The sequence below is a fragment of the Gossypium arboreum genome, chromosome 7 (assembly GCF_025698485.1).
Source record: "Gossypium arboreum isolate Shixiya-1 chromosome 7, ASM2569848v2, whole genome shotgun sequence".
Lineage (NCBI taxonomy): Eukaryota > Viridiplantae > Streptophyta > Magnoliopsida > Malvales > Malvaceae > Gossypium > Gossypium arboreum.
This window is the reverse complement of record NC_069076.1, coordinates 88,688,721-88,701,182: the sequence shown is the minus strand read 5'-3', so window position 1 is coordinate 88,701,182 and position 12,462 is coordinate 88,688,721. Positions and strand designations below refer to the sequence as shown.

Sequence of the window (12,462 nt, the reverse complement as noted above, 5' to 3'; positions counted from 1 at the left end):
AGTTTGTACTCATCCTCAATTTCACTGTAGTTACTCATCCTCAATTTCATTGTAGTTTTAGCATTATTTACCCCATAAAGGGATATAATTTTATAGTGCTTAATAAATCAACTAATGACTTTGTTATTACCTATATAAACCTAATTCAAGGGATCTCCAATAACATATGTTGAATTTTCATCATTGTTGATATCACCATTTGCCAGTAGTCTTATTCCATTTGATGTTTCATTTACTAGTTTCTTCCCTAGGGGTTTAGTCAAAGGATTGACCAAATTTACTTCTTACTATATAATCTATGGGTTATAACTCCATTTTTTTGCATTTATTTTGTCACGTAATGTGTCAGACAAATATGTCTATTTTTATCATTGAAAGTTTTATTCTTGACAATGGTTATTGTCGATTGGCAATCACAATGTATTGACACAGAAGTTGTTGGCTTTATACCTAATGAAATACTTGCTAAGAAGTTTTTCAATGAATAATCCTTATTACTAGTTAATTTCAAAGCAATAAACTCTGACTCCATGGTAGATTTTGCTATTATAGTTTGTTGGGCCGAAATCCACAATATGGCACCACCATCAATGGAGAATATATATTCTCTAGTTGATTTTATCACATCTAAATTTGAAATCCAGCTAGTGTTATTGTATCCTTCTATTGCAATAATAAATCCACTAAATAAGATGCCATGGCACTCTCTAAATATTTCATAGATCTAATTATAGCATCCCAATGTTTATGATTTGGGTTTTGCGGCTTACTTGACATACAGCATATATTATATTTGGTTGAGTAAAATTCATGACATGCATCAGACTTCTAATAATCTACGTATATTTTGATTGAGCAATATGCTCACTTTTATTTTTTCTCAATTGAGTGTTACCATCATAAGGAGTACTCACTAGTTTGACATCAAAGTGTTGAAATTTTTTTTAGAAGTTTCTCAACATAATGTTCTTGTGATAACATTATGCTATCACATTTCCTTATTATTTTAACACCCAATTTTACATTTGCTTCCCCTGTATCTTTCATGTCAAATTTGAAAGCAAGAAATCTCTTTATCTCAAGTACTAACTCATAATTAATACTAAAAATTAACATATAATTATCATATAACTAGATAATCACACAATTACAATTAACAAGTTCTATATATATTTTGATCAAATTTCTCATGCCGCTAATTAGGTGCTTGTTTCCAGCTATATAAGTATTTGAGAAGACTTGAAACGACATAACCTTTAGGTTGTTTCATATAAATTTATTTTATTGATTCTCTATTAATAAAAGCTATTTTACCATCAATTTGGGGTACAAAACATTTGTGTATAGACACCAAAGTAATTAAAATACGAATTGAACAAATCCTTGTTACTGGAGCATAGATTTTAAAATATTTTATTTTATTTTATTGTTTTTGTGAAAAACCTTGTGCAACCATTCTAGCTTTGTATTTCCCAATAGAACCATTAGATTTAAATTTATTTTAAAAATCTAGTTATGACCAATAGGTTTTGCTCCAGGAGGTAAATAAACTAATTCCTACTATTATTATTATTATTATTATTATTATTATTATTATTATTATTATTATTATTATTTGTAAAATAAAATCAAATTTTATTTTAATAGAAATTGCTTTAGAATAAGTTAATGAATCATTGTCCACCAAACAGGTATAAAAATCATTTCTAAAAGATTTTTCCACCTCTAGGTATTTTAGACCTTCTCAAATCCTCATATTCATGGTTATTTTTATAATAAGTGTATGAGAAATATTATCTATTATTAAATAAAATTACTCATAAAATTCAACATTTTTTCAAGAATAATATTACAGTTAAGCACATACTATTCACAACAAAAAATCCATATACAACACTATATTTACCATGCAACCAAAGCTCATATTTCTTTTCTTTAATCATTAGACACCTTCACATATTCAAACATTTTAAGTTAGAAATGATAATATTCAAAACGTAAGATGTCTTATCATTCTCATAAGGAATCTAACATACAAATGATATGCAAATAATTTTAAAGTATATTTGAATTAAAAATCATACATTTTAAAAAGTATTTTAATGCCCTAATTTTGTTTCACTTACACAATGACATGCATCTTTAGAACTTCCATTATTAACATGCCACATAAATCATGAAATTTCAATCAGGTAAGCAACAAGCTAGTATTATCATTATTAATTTCTAAATCAAACAACAAATAATATATGTTATAGCCCAATTTTGTCCACTCTTAGACCTCAACCCTTCAGCCCAATAGCCCCAACAGCCCAAAACCCAATAAATAAATAAATCATTACAAATTAACCCAACAACCTAGCCCAATTCAAAATACTAGCCCAAAAACTAAAACATCTTTCAGCAGCAAACCCTTCCCCAAGATGCAGCCACCAAAGTTCAGCTGCATGCCCCCTCTGCCTTTGGCCATCACGTGCACCACCCACACCTGACACACCTGCAACAGAGACAAAAACAACAACATGCGAGGGATGGGGGAAAGAATAAACAAAAGAAGACAGGAAAGGAATGGAGAAATATGCAAAGCAAAAGCAAAACAAGCAGAGAGCAGTGAAAATCACATGTAATCGGCTATAAAAGCCGAAAAAGAATCAATGTAACGGAAGGGGAATTTTGATCAATACAAAGAATTTATCTTCATTTTTGCATCAATATTAGCAGATTAAAACCAAGAAAGAAAGTGAATAGCATCGAATACAAACCAAAAATCTCAGAAATCGACAGCTAAAAAATACCTAAAGGTGATCTTATCTTCTTTATTATTTTACTCTTATTTTTATTTTTATTTTATTTTTTCCCTTTTTGAATCTATTAATCTATATATATACATCATAATAAAAAATATAAAAAAATATATATACAAAAAAATATTAAAAAATTACCTTTTTTCGCCACCGTGCGGTGGTCGACGCCGGCGACGGACTGACTATCGACGGTCGGACGGTGGCCGGCCCCTGGCCGGATTCCCTTCCCCTCCTTCTCTCTCCTTCTCTCTTCCCTCTCTTTTTTTTTTCTTTCCTCTCCCAAATGATTTTTTGGTTATTTTAGGCCTTATATAGCCCTCCAAACGAGCGTCGTTTTGGGGGCTACACTTAAGCCCCAAAGCGACGTCGTTTTGGCCATGCCCGACCCATCCGACCCGACCCGCCAGGAGGATCCGCGTGTTTTGTTTGAATGGGTTATTTATGTGCGCGGTCCTTCCGCTTTTTCAAGGTTTTGCAATTAAGTCATTTTTTTTGTTTTCAATTTGGCCCTATAATTTTTTGCGCTTTTCGATTTAGTCCCCGCTAATGTGCTGCGTTTTAATGGGAAGGAATAATTGCTGTTTCGATCCCCCTATGTTTTGTGCGCGATCAAATAAGCCATTTTCTCTTTATTTCCTTTCACATTTGCCCCAAAACTTTATTATTGGTTCAATTTTAGTCCTTTTTTATTTGTTTTTGTTTCTTTATTAAATATTACATTTTTTGTATTTCAATATTATTATTATTATTATTATTATTATTATTATTATTATTATTATTATTATTATTATCATTATTATCATTATTATTGTACATTAGTGTATATCTTCATGTATGTATATATATATGTAGTAATATTTTATTACTTTATTTTAATATTTTTATTATAATAGCTTTTGTATTTCAATATTATTATTATTATTATTATTATTATTATTATTATTATTATTATTATTATTATTATTATTATTATTATTATTATTATTATCATTAACATTACTATATATTCTTATTAGATGTGTATATATATATATATTACTGTTTTTAATGACTTTATTTTAATATCATTTTATTATATTTATTTTTTGTATTGTGTTACATGGTTATTATTATTATATTTATTAGTGTATGCCTCTTACCCGTATATATTTTTAGTACGTATTAATAGTCAATTTTTTAATATATATTATATGAATAATTTATATATAATATTATGTATATATTTTAGTATTATCAGTTATATATCTTTATACTACATTATCTAATACTATTATATATATATATGTATAAGTATGTGTGTAGTGTACAAAATAGTTTTATTATTATTATTATCATTTCTAAGGTATGTATGTATTGTATCGTTCTATATATGTTATATATATTTTTAATATTACTAGTTATAGATAGTTCTTATACATTCCCATGTACATATTTTTATATTATCTTATGTATATATTACCTTATATTATTATTACTAAATGTACTTTATATTTGTTCATGTTTGGTTTTCTCTTTTAAATATTATTATTATTGTTTTGTCTTTGTTCTAGTATTATGTTAACATTTTTCATTGATAATGTCATTGTTTGCATCTTTGATTTATTTTAAATTCTTATTTCATGAATATTTTTTATGTTTAATTACTAATCGAGGCAATATATCGATTTAACATTAAGTCGTAAATTTCATCGCTATGTTGGATGGAATTTGTCGGCTCATGTTAAAACGGTATATCCTTCTCAAAAATCAAAGATTGAAAGTTCTTGTTTTTTTAAACCGGATCACGATTGGAATTTAAATTGAACTAGCATTTTTGAAAATTAAGACAACACATGTTTAAAAGATACCAATTTTGGGTGTCGCGAGGGTGCTAACACCTTACTCGCGCGTAACTGACTCCCGAGCCCTACTTTATCTCTGATTTTAACGTAGACCTAAACTCGGCCTTCTTTTGTTTTTAAAAATAAATTTATTAGGTGTCCGATCACACCTATAAAAAGGATCGGTGGTGACTCCCCTCTTTATTTCCATTTTTCAGTTTATGTTTCAAAAAAATCAAACTTCAGTTTTCAAGTTTTCAATAAATTGCCACAATTAGCGACCAAGCTAAAATTTTTTACGTCGCTACAGCTGGCGACTCCGCTGGGGACTTTCATTTTTGAGAGTCGAGTTGAATTAAACACGTGTTGTCAAAATTTTCAAATTTCCATGTTCAAATTAATATTTAATCATGATCCTTAAGTTTTGTTTTCGAAAAAAATCATACATACATATCTCCTAATTTGTTTTATCTTTTGTTTTTCAGCTTTAAGTTTTACGGTTTTAGTTTTGTAGTTTTAAAATAAATGAAAGGTTTGCAAGTTTCTCCCCACGCGCCGTGCACTTGCATTTCGCATAACATGAGCTCTCAACCCGGGCCCCGTCTGTTTAAGTGAAAGTAAACGCTACGCCTTTGTGAGTTAACTCGTCCCTCAGCACAGGCTAGTGAATACTTTCGGGTTACATATGACTTATGCTTTCGTGAGTTAACTCGTTCCTCCGCATAGGCATAAGTAAATGTAATCCCTCGAATTGAACTCGTGAGCCTATGATGGGCTACAACCGAGGGTTTGTACTAGTTTTAGTAGACGATAGTACGAACAATTCGAGTACCTATCTAGAACCAAAATCGAATATAGTGAACCGTACGAGCCCCCTAACTAGAGCCATGCCGAACCTCCACTCATTTAGTAGTCACCAAAATAAAGTGCACGGGAGAAACGCCTCTCACCTTTTATTTATTTGACATTTACACTTTTATTTGGATTTTCCGTAATTCATATTTGTTTTACTAACCAAGGAATTTGTCTTTGTTTTTATTTTGCATCATGCATTAGAAGCATCATATTAGAAAGGTGTTGACTAGAGATCAGTTGCCAAAAACGGGTTTCTGATGGAGGAGTCAATTACACGAGTGACCGAAACGTTGTGTAATAGACTCTTTTGATTAAGGAAATGCCTAAATAGGGGCTATCTTGAAATTAACACCAATTTCTTGCATTTCTCTCATGACTAACATTCATTTGACATTTATGCATTCATTCATTCATTGTATATCCCATACTCGTTCGCTGAGGTTAAAACATACAATTCGCAGTTGTAATACCACAAGACTAGAACCACGTCATTCGTATAGAACGCGCCGACAAACTAGAGCAATGGAGGCCGAATTCAATGAAAGGATTGAAAGGATGGAAAGAATTCAAAGGGAATTACAAGAGCAATTGGCCAAATTGCAGCAAGAGACAAGAGACTTAATGGTGAGATCCCGAGAAGAATCGCTCGAACAGAAGGATCAAATGGCCAAGATGATGGAAATGATGTAAGCTTTAGTTAAGGGAAAGAGACCTATGAACCCTGACGTTGTGGAACCACAGTCAAGGGTCAATCTCGATCAAGATCTGCCCTATCCTTTAGGATTTACTCCACCGCGAACCCATGTAACACAAAGAGGATACACTCAATGGGAACTTACAGGCCCGGAGCAACGACCTGCACCACCAGTTAACTTGGGACAAGGAATGTTCGTGTCGAACCCAGGGACTAGTCCTGCTGATCCACTAGTTTCAGATTCGGGCGACCCAGTAGAGATAGCTAGGTTGAAATTAGATAATCATGACGCAAATGAAAAGTATAGGAGTATAGAGGAAAGACTCAAAGCGATAGAAGGCACTGAAGTCTTCTCCGCACTAGGTGTCAAAGAACTCAGTTTGGTACCCGATCTAATTTTGCCTCCAAAGTTCAAGGTGCCTGATTTTGAAAAGTATGATGGGACAAGGTGCCCAAAAGCACATCTCATCATGTTCTGTCGGAAGATGACCGGCTATGTGAACGAAGATAATCTACTCATACATTGTTTTCAAGATAGTCTAGCAGGATTGGCTCTTTGGTGGTACAACCAGCTTTGTAGGGAAAAGATCCGATCTTGGAAGGACTTGGTATTAACGTTCTGTGAGCAGTACAAGCATGTATCGGATATGGTGCCAGACCAGATGACCTTGCAAATGATGGAGAAAAAGCCGTCAGAGATTTTTAGACAGTATGCGCAGAGATGGAGGGATGTCTCGGCTCAAGTAGAACCCCCACTAACAAAAACGGAGATAACCGTTCTTTTTATCAACACCTTAAAGGCACCGTTTTATGACAAACTAGTGGGAAGTGCCACGAAGGATTTTGCAGATATTGTAATATCCGGTGAGCTCATAGAAAATGTTGTCAAGAGCGGTAGAATGGAAGGTTCAGAAGGTTCAAAAAGGGCAGCGCCCATGAAGAAGAAAGAACCAGAAGCCCACATGGTGGGAATGGAAAGCCGTTATGCCCCTAATCTATATCCAAACCGACCCTGACCTCGAAATTATCCACCCTAAAATTTCTATTATCCCCCTCAAACCCCTTACTACCAAGCACCACCTCTTTCCTACCCCGTATATGCCACGAACAACCAAAGACCCGTCACCACATTCCCACAAAACACGGTACTCGCTCAAAGCCAGCCCAGAAACGAACCAAGACCAGCAAGGCCTAATCCTGAGAGACCGCAATTTACTCCCATCCCTGTGTCGTATAGGGAATTGTACCCAAAACTTTTGGAGAAATAGTTGATTTCTCCCCATTATATGGCACCCCTGAAACCCTCGTACCCGAAATGGTACGATCTAAATGCTAGTTGTGCATACCATGCGGGGAACCAGAGGTATTCTACAGAAAACTGTCTTGCTTTTAAAAAGAGAGTTTAAGGTCTTATTGATGCGGGTATTCTACGATTTGATAGTGCTAGTAACGCGGTTGAAAATTCGCTCCCTAACCATACTGAAGAGAACGTGAGCGCGGTTATAAATGTCATTAACAAAGGAGCTGACGCAAGTAAAGGTGTCTCAAGGATACGCCCTTGTCCCCCCGGTTTCATGTTGAACAATTGGACTGCCGAGGACCTTCTTGTAGTTTATAAGTCTTCAGAGTAATGCTTAAACATTAACATTCTATTGTGTTCTTAGATATAATAGAATTCTTTTGCAAGAGCTTGCATTCGCTCTTTATCATTCAAATGAATATCAATGAAGATGCATTTTGTCACGATCTTTCGCATTATCACTAACTTCATAATCATCTTCTCATTTCATAGCCTATCTGTACATTTGCCTCATACCATGCCATAATATTTCGTTTGTTGGTTCCAATACTTGGATGCCTCTCTATAGTTTCCTTTTCCATTCAACTTTCAGGTGCTCAGATATCTATTGCATGAACAAACCCGTTACAAGTCCTGAAATCAATTTTGAGAAGGCTATTTGTTTAGGAGAATTTGAAGCCGAAGAAAAAGACTATGTCTCGTCTCCTGACTTACTAAGAATGGTGGAACAAGAGGATAAACAGATTTTGCCTCATCAAGAATCTGTTGAAATAATAAATCTGGGAACTAAGAAAGGAAGCAAGAAGTGAAGATTGGGACTTCTATTTCAGGGGGCACCAGGCATAATTTGATTGCTTTGCTCCGCGAGTACAAAGATGTATTCGCATGGTCATATCAGGACATGTTAGGATTGGAAGAAGATGTAGCGGTCTATAAGCTCCCATTAAAGCCAGAATGCAAGCCCATTCAACAAAAGCTAAGACGGATGAGACCTGAGATGTTGTTGAAGATAAAAGGGGAAGTCAAGAAGCAATTTGATGCTGGTTTCCTACAAGCCTCCAAATATCCAGAATGGGTGGCTAACATAGTCCCGATACCAAAGAAAGACGGCAAAGTATGAATGTGCGTGGATTATCGTGACCTGAATCGAGCAAGTCCTAAAGATAATTTTCCCTTACCACACATTGATACGTTGGTGGATAACACAGCAAAACATTTATTGTTTTCTTTCATGGACGGATTCTCGGGGTATAATCAGATCAAGATGGCCCCTGAGGATATGGAGAAAACTACCTTCGTAACAATGTGGGGAACATTCTGCTACAAGGTGATGCCATTTGGGTTAAAGAATGCTGGGGCAACATATCAGAGGGCTATGATGACGTTATTCCATGACATGATGCATAAAGAAATAGAGGTCTACGTCGACGATATGATTGCTAAATCCCGAGGGGAAGAAGAGCATGTAGTGAACCTGAAGAAGTTGTTCGATAGACTGAGAAAGTTCTAGCTAAAGCTTAATCCGGCCAAATGTACGTTTGGGGCTACCTCGGGAAAATTGTTGGGTTTCCTTGTCAGTGAAAGAGGTATCGAGGTTGATCCAGATAAAATAAAAGCTATTTAAGAGTTACCACCTCCGCACACGCAAAAGGAAGTCAGAGGATTTTTAGGGAGGTTAAACTACATCGCCCGATTCATCACTCAACTTACTAACCAATGCGACCCAATTTTTCGGCTTCTTCGAAAACATAACCCGGGAGAATGGAATGAGGAATGCCAGGTAGCTTTTGATAAGATAAAACAATATTTGTCTAGTCCTCCAATACTAATACCGCCAACTCTGGGAAGACCATTAATTTTGTATCTAACAGTGTTCGAAAATTCAATAGGTTGCGTACTGGGGCAACATGACGAGTCAGGAAAGAAAGAAAAAGCGATCTACTACCTCAGTAAAAAGTTCATTGAATATGAGGCAAAGTATTCATCCATTGAAAAATACTGTTGCGCTCTGGTTTGGGTAGCTTGGAGACTCAGGCAATATATGTTGTATCATACAACATGGTTAATTTCAAAGCTAGATCCAATAAAGTACATGATGGAATCACCTGCACTCTCAGGAAGAATGGCACGGTGGCAGATCTTACTATCGGAATACGACATTGCCTATGTAAGTCAGAAGGCGATAAAGGAGAGCGCAATAGCTGACTTTTTAGCAACCCGAACAATGGATGAATATGAGCCATTGAGATTTGATTTCCCAGATGAAAATTTGATGTGTATTACAGAAAAAGAGGGCGAGTCATCCAAAAAGAAGTCATGGAAGATGAGCTTTGATGGTGCATCGAACACATTGGGGCATGGGATTGGAGCAGTCTTAGTATCGCCAGAAGGGAATCATTACCCACTCACTGCCAAGCTAAATTTCTTCTGTACCAATAACATAGTGGAATATGAGGCATGTATCATGGGACTTCGTGCAGCTATTGAACGAAACATCAAAACTTTAGAGGTATACGGAGACTCAGCCTTGGTGATTTACCAAATCCGTGGGGATTGGGAAGTGAGAGACTCTAAACTGGTTAAATACAGAGATCTAATGGCAGAGTTGGTTAAAAAATTCGAAGAAATAACTTTTAATTACCTCCCACGAGAAGAAAACCAACTGGCTGATGCCCTGGCCACTTTGGCTTCAATGTTCAAAGCAAACAGGGAAACAGAAATAATGCCTCTTCAAATGAGCATATATGAAGTCCCTGTACATTGTTTCAGCATTGAGAAAGAGACAGATGGACGACCATGGTTCCATGATGTCTTAGAATATATCAAGAATCAAAAGTATCCCGAACAAGCAAACGAGAACGACAAAAGAACAATCAGAAGAATGGCAGCGAGATTCGTTCTTGATGAGGACATCCTGTACAGAAGAGGAAAAGATCAGGTGCTCTTGAGATGCGTAGATGCTGTTGAAGCCAGAAAAATACTTGAAGATGTCCATGAGGGAATTTGCGGGACACATGCCAATGGTTTCACTATGGCCAGGAAGATTATAAAACTCGGATATTACTGGTTGTCGATGGAAAGTGACTGCATTAATTTCGCACGAAAATGCCACAAATGTCAAATTTATAGGAATAAAATTCATGTAGCCCCTTTGCCTCTTCACGTCATGACTTCTCCGTGGCCTTTTTCTATGTGGTGCATGGATGTTATAGGGCCAATTTCTCCAAAAGCTTCTAATGGACACCAATTCATTTTTGTGGTTATTGATTACTTCACAAAATGGATAGAAGCCGCATCGTTTGCCAATGTGACGAAGACTGCGGTTTGTAGGTTTTTGAAAAAGGAAATCATTTGTCGATATGGTTTGCCTGAAAAAGTTATTTCAGATAACGCCTTGAATTTGAACAACAAGATGATGAAAGAAGTGTATGAGCAATTCCAAATAAAGCATCATAACTCCTCGCCCTATCGCCCAAAGATGAATAGAGCGGTTGAAGCGGCCAACAAGAATATTAAAAAGATTATTGAGAAAATGACTGAGACATATAAAGACTGGCACGAGAAGCTACCATTTGCTTTGTATGCATATCGCACATCTGTACGGACATCTACGGGGGCAACTCCTTTCTCTCTGGTCTATGGAATGGAAGCTGTGCTACCTATCGAAGTTGAGATCCCCTCTCTACGAGTCTTAATGGAGTCGAAATTAGAGGAAGCAGAATGGGTTCGAGCTCGATATGACCAGTTAAACCTCATCGAAGAAAAATGTCTAAAGGCAATTTGTCATGGACAAATGTACCAGAAGAGAATGATCACGGCTCATGACAAGGAAATACGGCCAAGAGAATTCCATGAAGGAGAACTCGTGCTGAGAAAGATTCTCCCAATACAAAGAGACCTGCGAGGAAAATGGGCACCGAATTGGGAAGGACCATACGTCGTAAAGAAGGCATTCTCGGGCGGAGCTTTGATTCTCACCGAGATGGATGGGAAGGAGTTACCGAGTCCAGTGAACTCAGATACTGTAAAGAAATATTATGCTTGAAAAAGGAAACCAAGATGAAAATCTGAAAGGGCATCTTAAAAATATAAAAAAAAAAGAGAAAAAAGGGATCAAGGTGAAAACCCGAAAAGGGCATCTTGATTAAACACAAAAGATTAGGATGAAAACTCGAAAGGGCATTCTAATGAAGCAAACCCGGGCTTAAAGAACAAGGCGTTTTGAACGGTAGGTCAAATAGTGAGACTACAGTATTTGAAGCATTTCTGAAAGCTCGAAATCTTCTACGCAAGAAGCCATGCTCGAAAAGATTCTTGATTGAGGAATGTGGAAGAGTTCATGCATTGAATATCTAGAGCATTTGTATTCGTTGAATGCAATCCCTTTTCTCTTTATGACACTTTTTTACTATTATTGGTTAACTTTCTTTGTTTACTACATTTGAAATGAATAAATGCAAGGTATCCTTTTGTCCCTACCTGACCATTTTTTTCATGCATCTCATTATGTGGTTCGTTTACATGATAAATAGTGAAATGACATACTCTAAACAAAAAAAATGTTAAGCATTACCCGGGTAAGAATTTGATAAGTACAAGAGCCTCAAAGCAAGGACAAAACTCAACCAGGGGCAAAAGAGTGATATCTGGGAAATACAGATTATTCGTGAAGCTTGAGGATGGGTACAGAGCCTGAAGAGAAAGTCAAGAGTCGAAACAATGAGCACAAATCATCAAAAATTGTGACGAAAAAGGGATATATGACAAACATGCCTAAAGCTCATATCATAATCATGTAGGCATAAATGCATTTAAGACGAACATGTGCATATCATGATAACATCATGCATGACATTTACAGGTACTCCAGTAGAGTAAGAGGATGTAATGATAGTTGTATTTAATCAAAGGAAAAGACACCTGAGTTCCACCAGATGACATGTTTTGGTAATCTAATGTTTTTATTTCTGTTCCAAAGATAAACTCATA

General features: G+C 35.7%; 1 pseudogene; it reads left to right on the top strand.

Annotated features, from left to right (window-relative positions):
• Positions 1-8,593: 8,593 nt before the first annotated feature.
• Positions 8,594-11,518, top strand: LOC108475624 (uncharacterized; annotated as a pseudogene).
• The last annotated feature ends 944 nt before the right edge of the window (positions 11,519-12,462 follow it).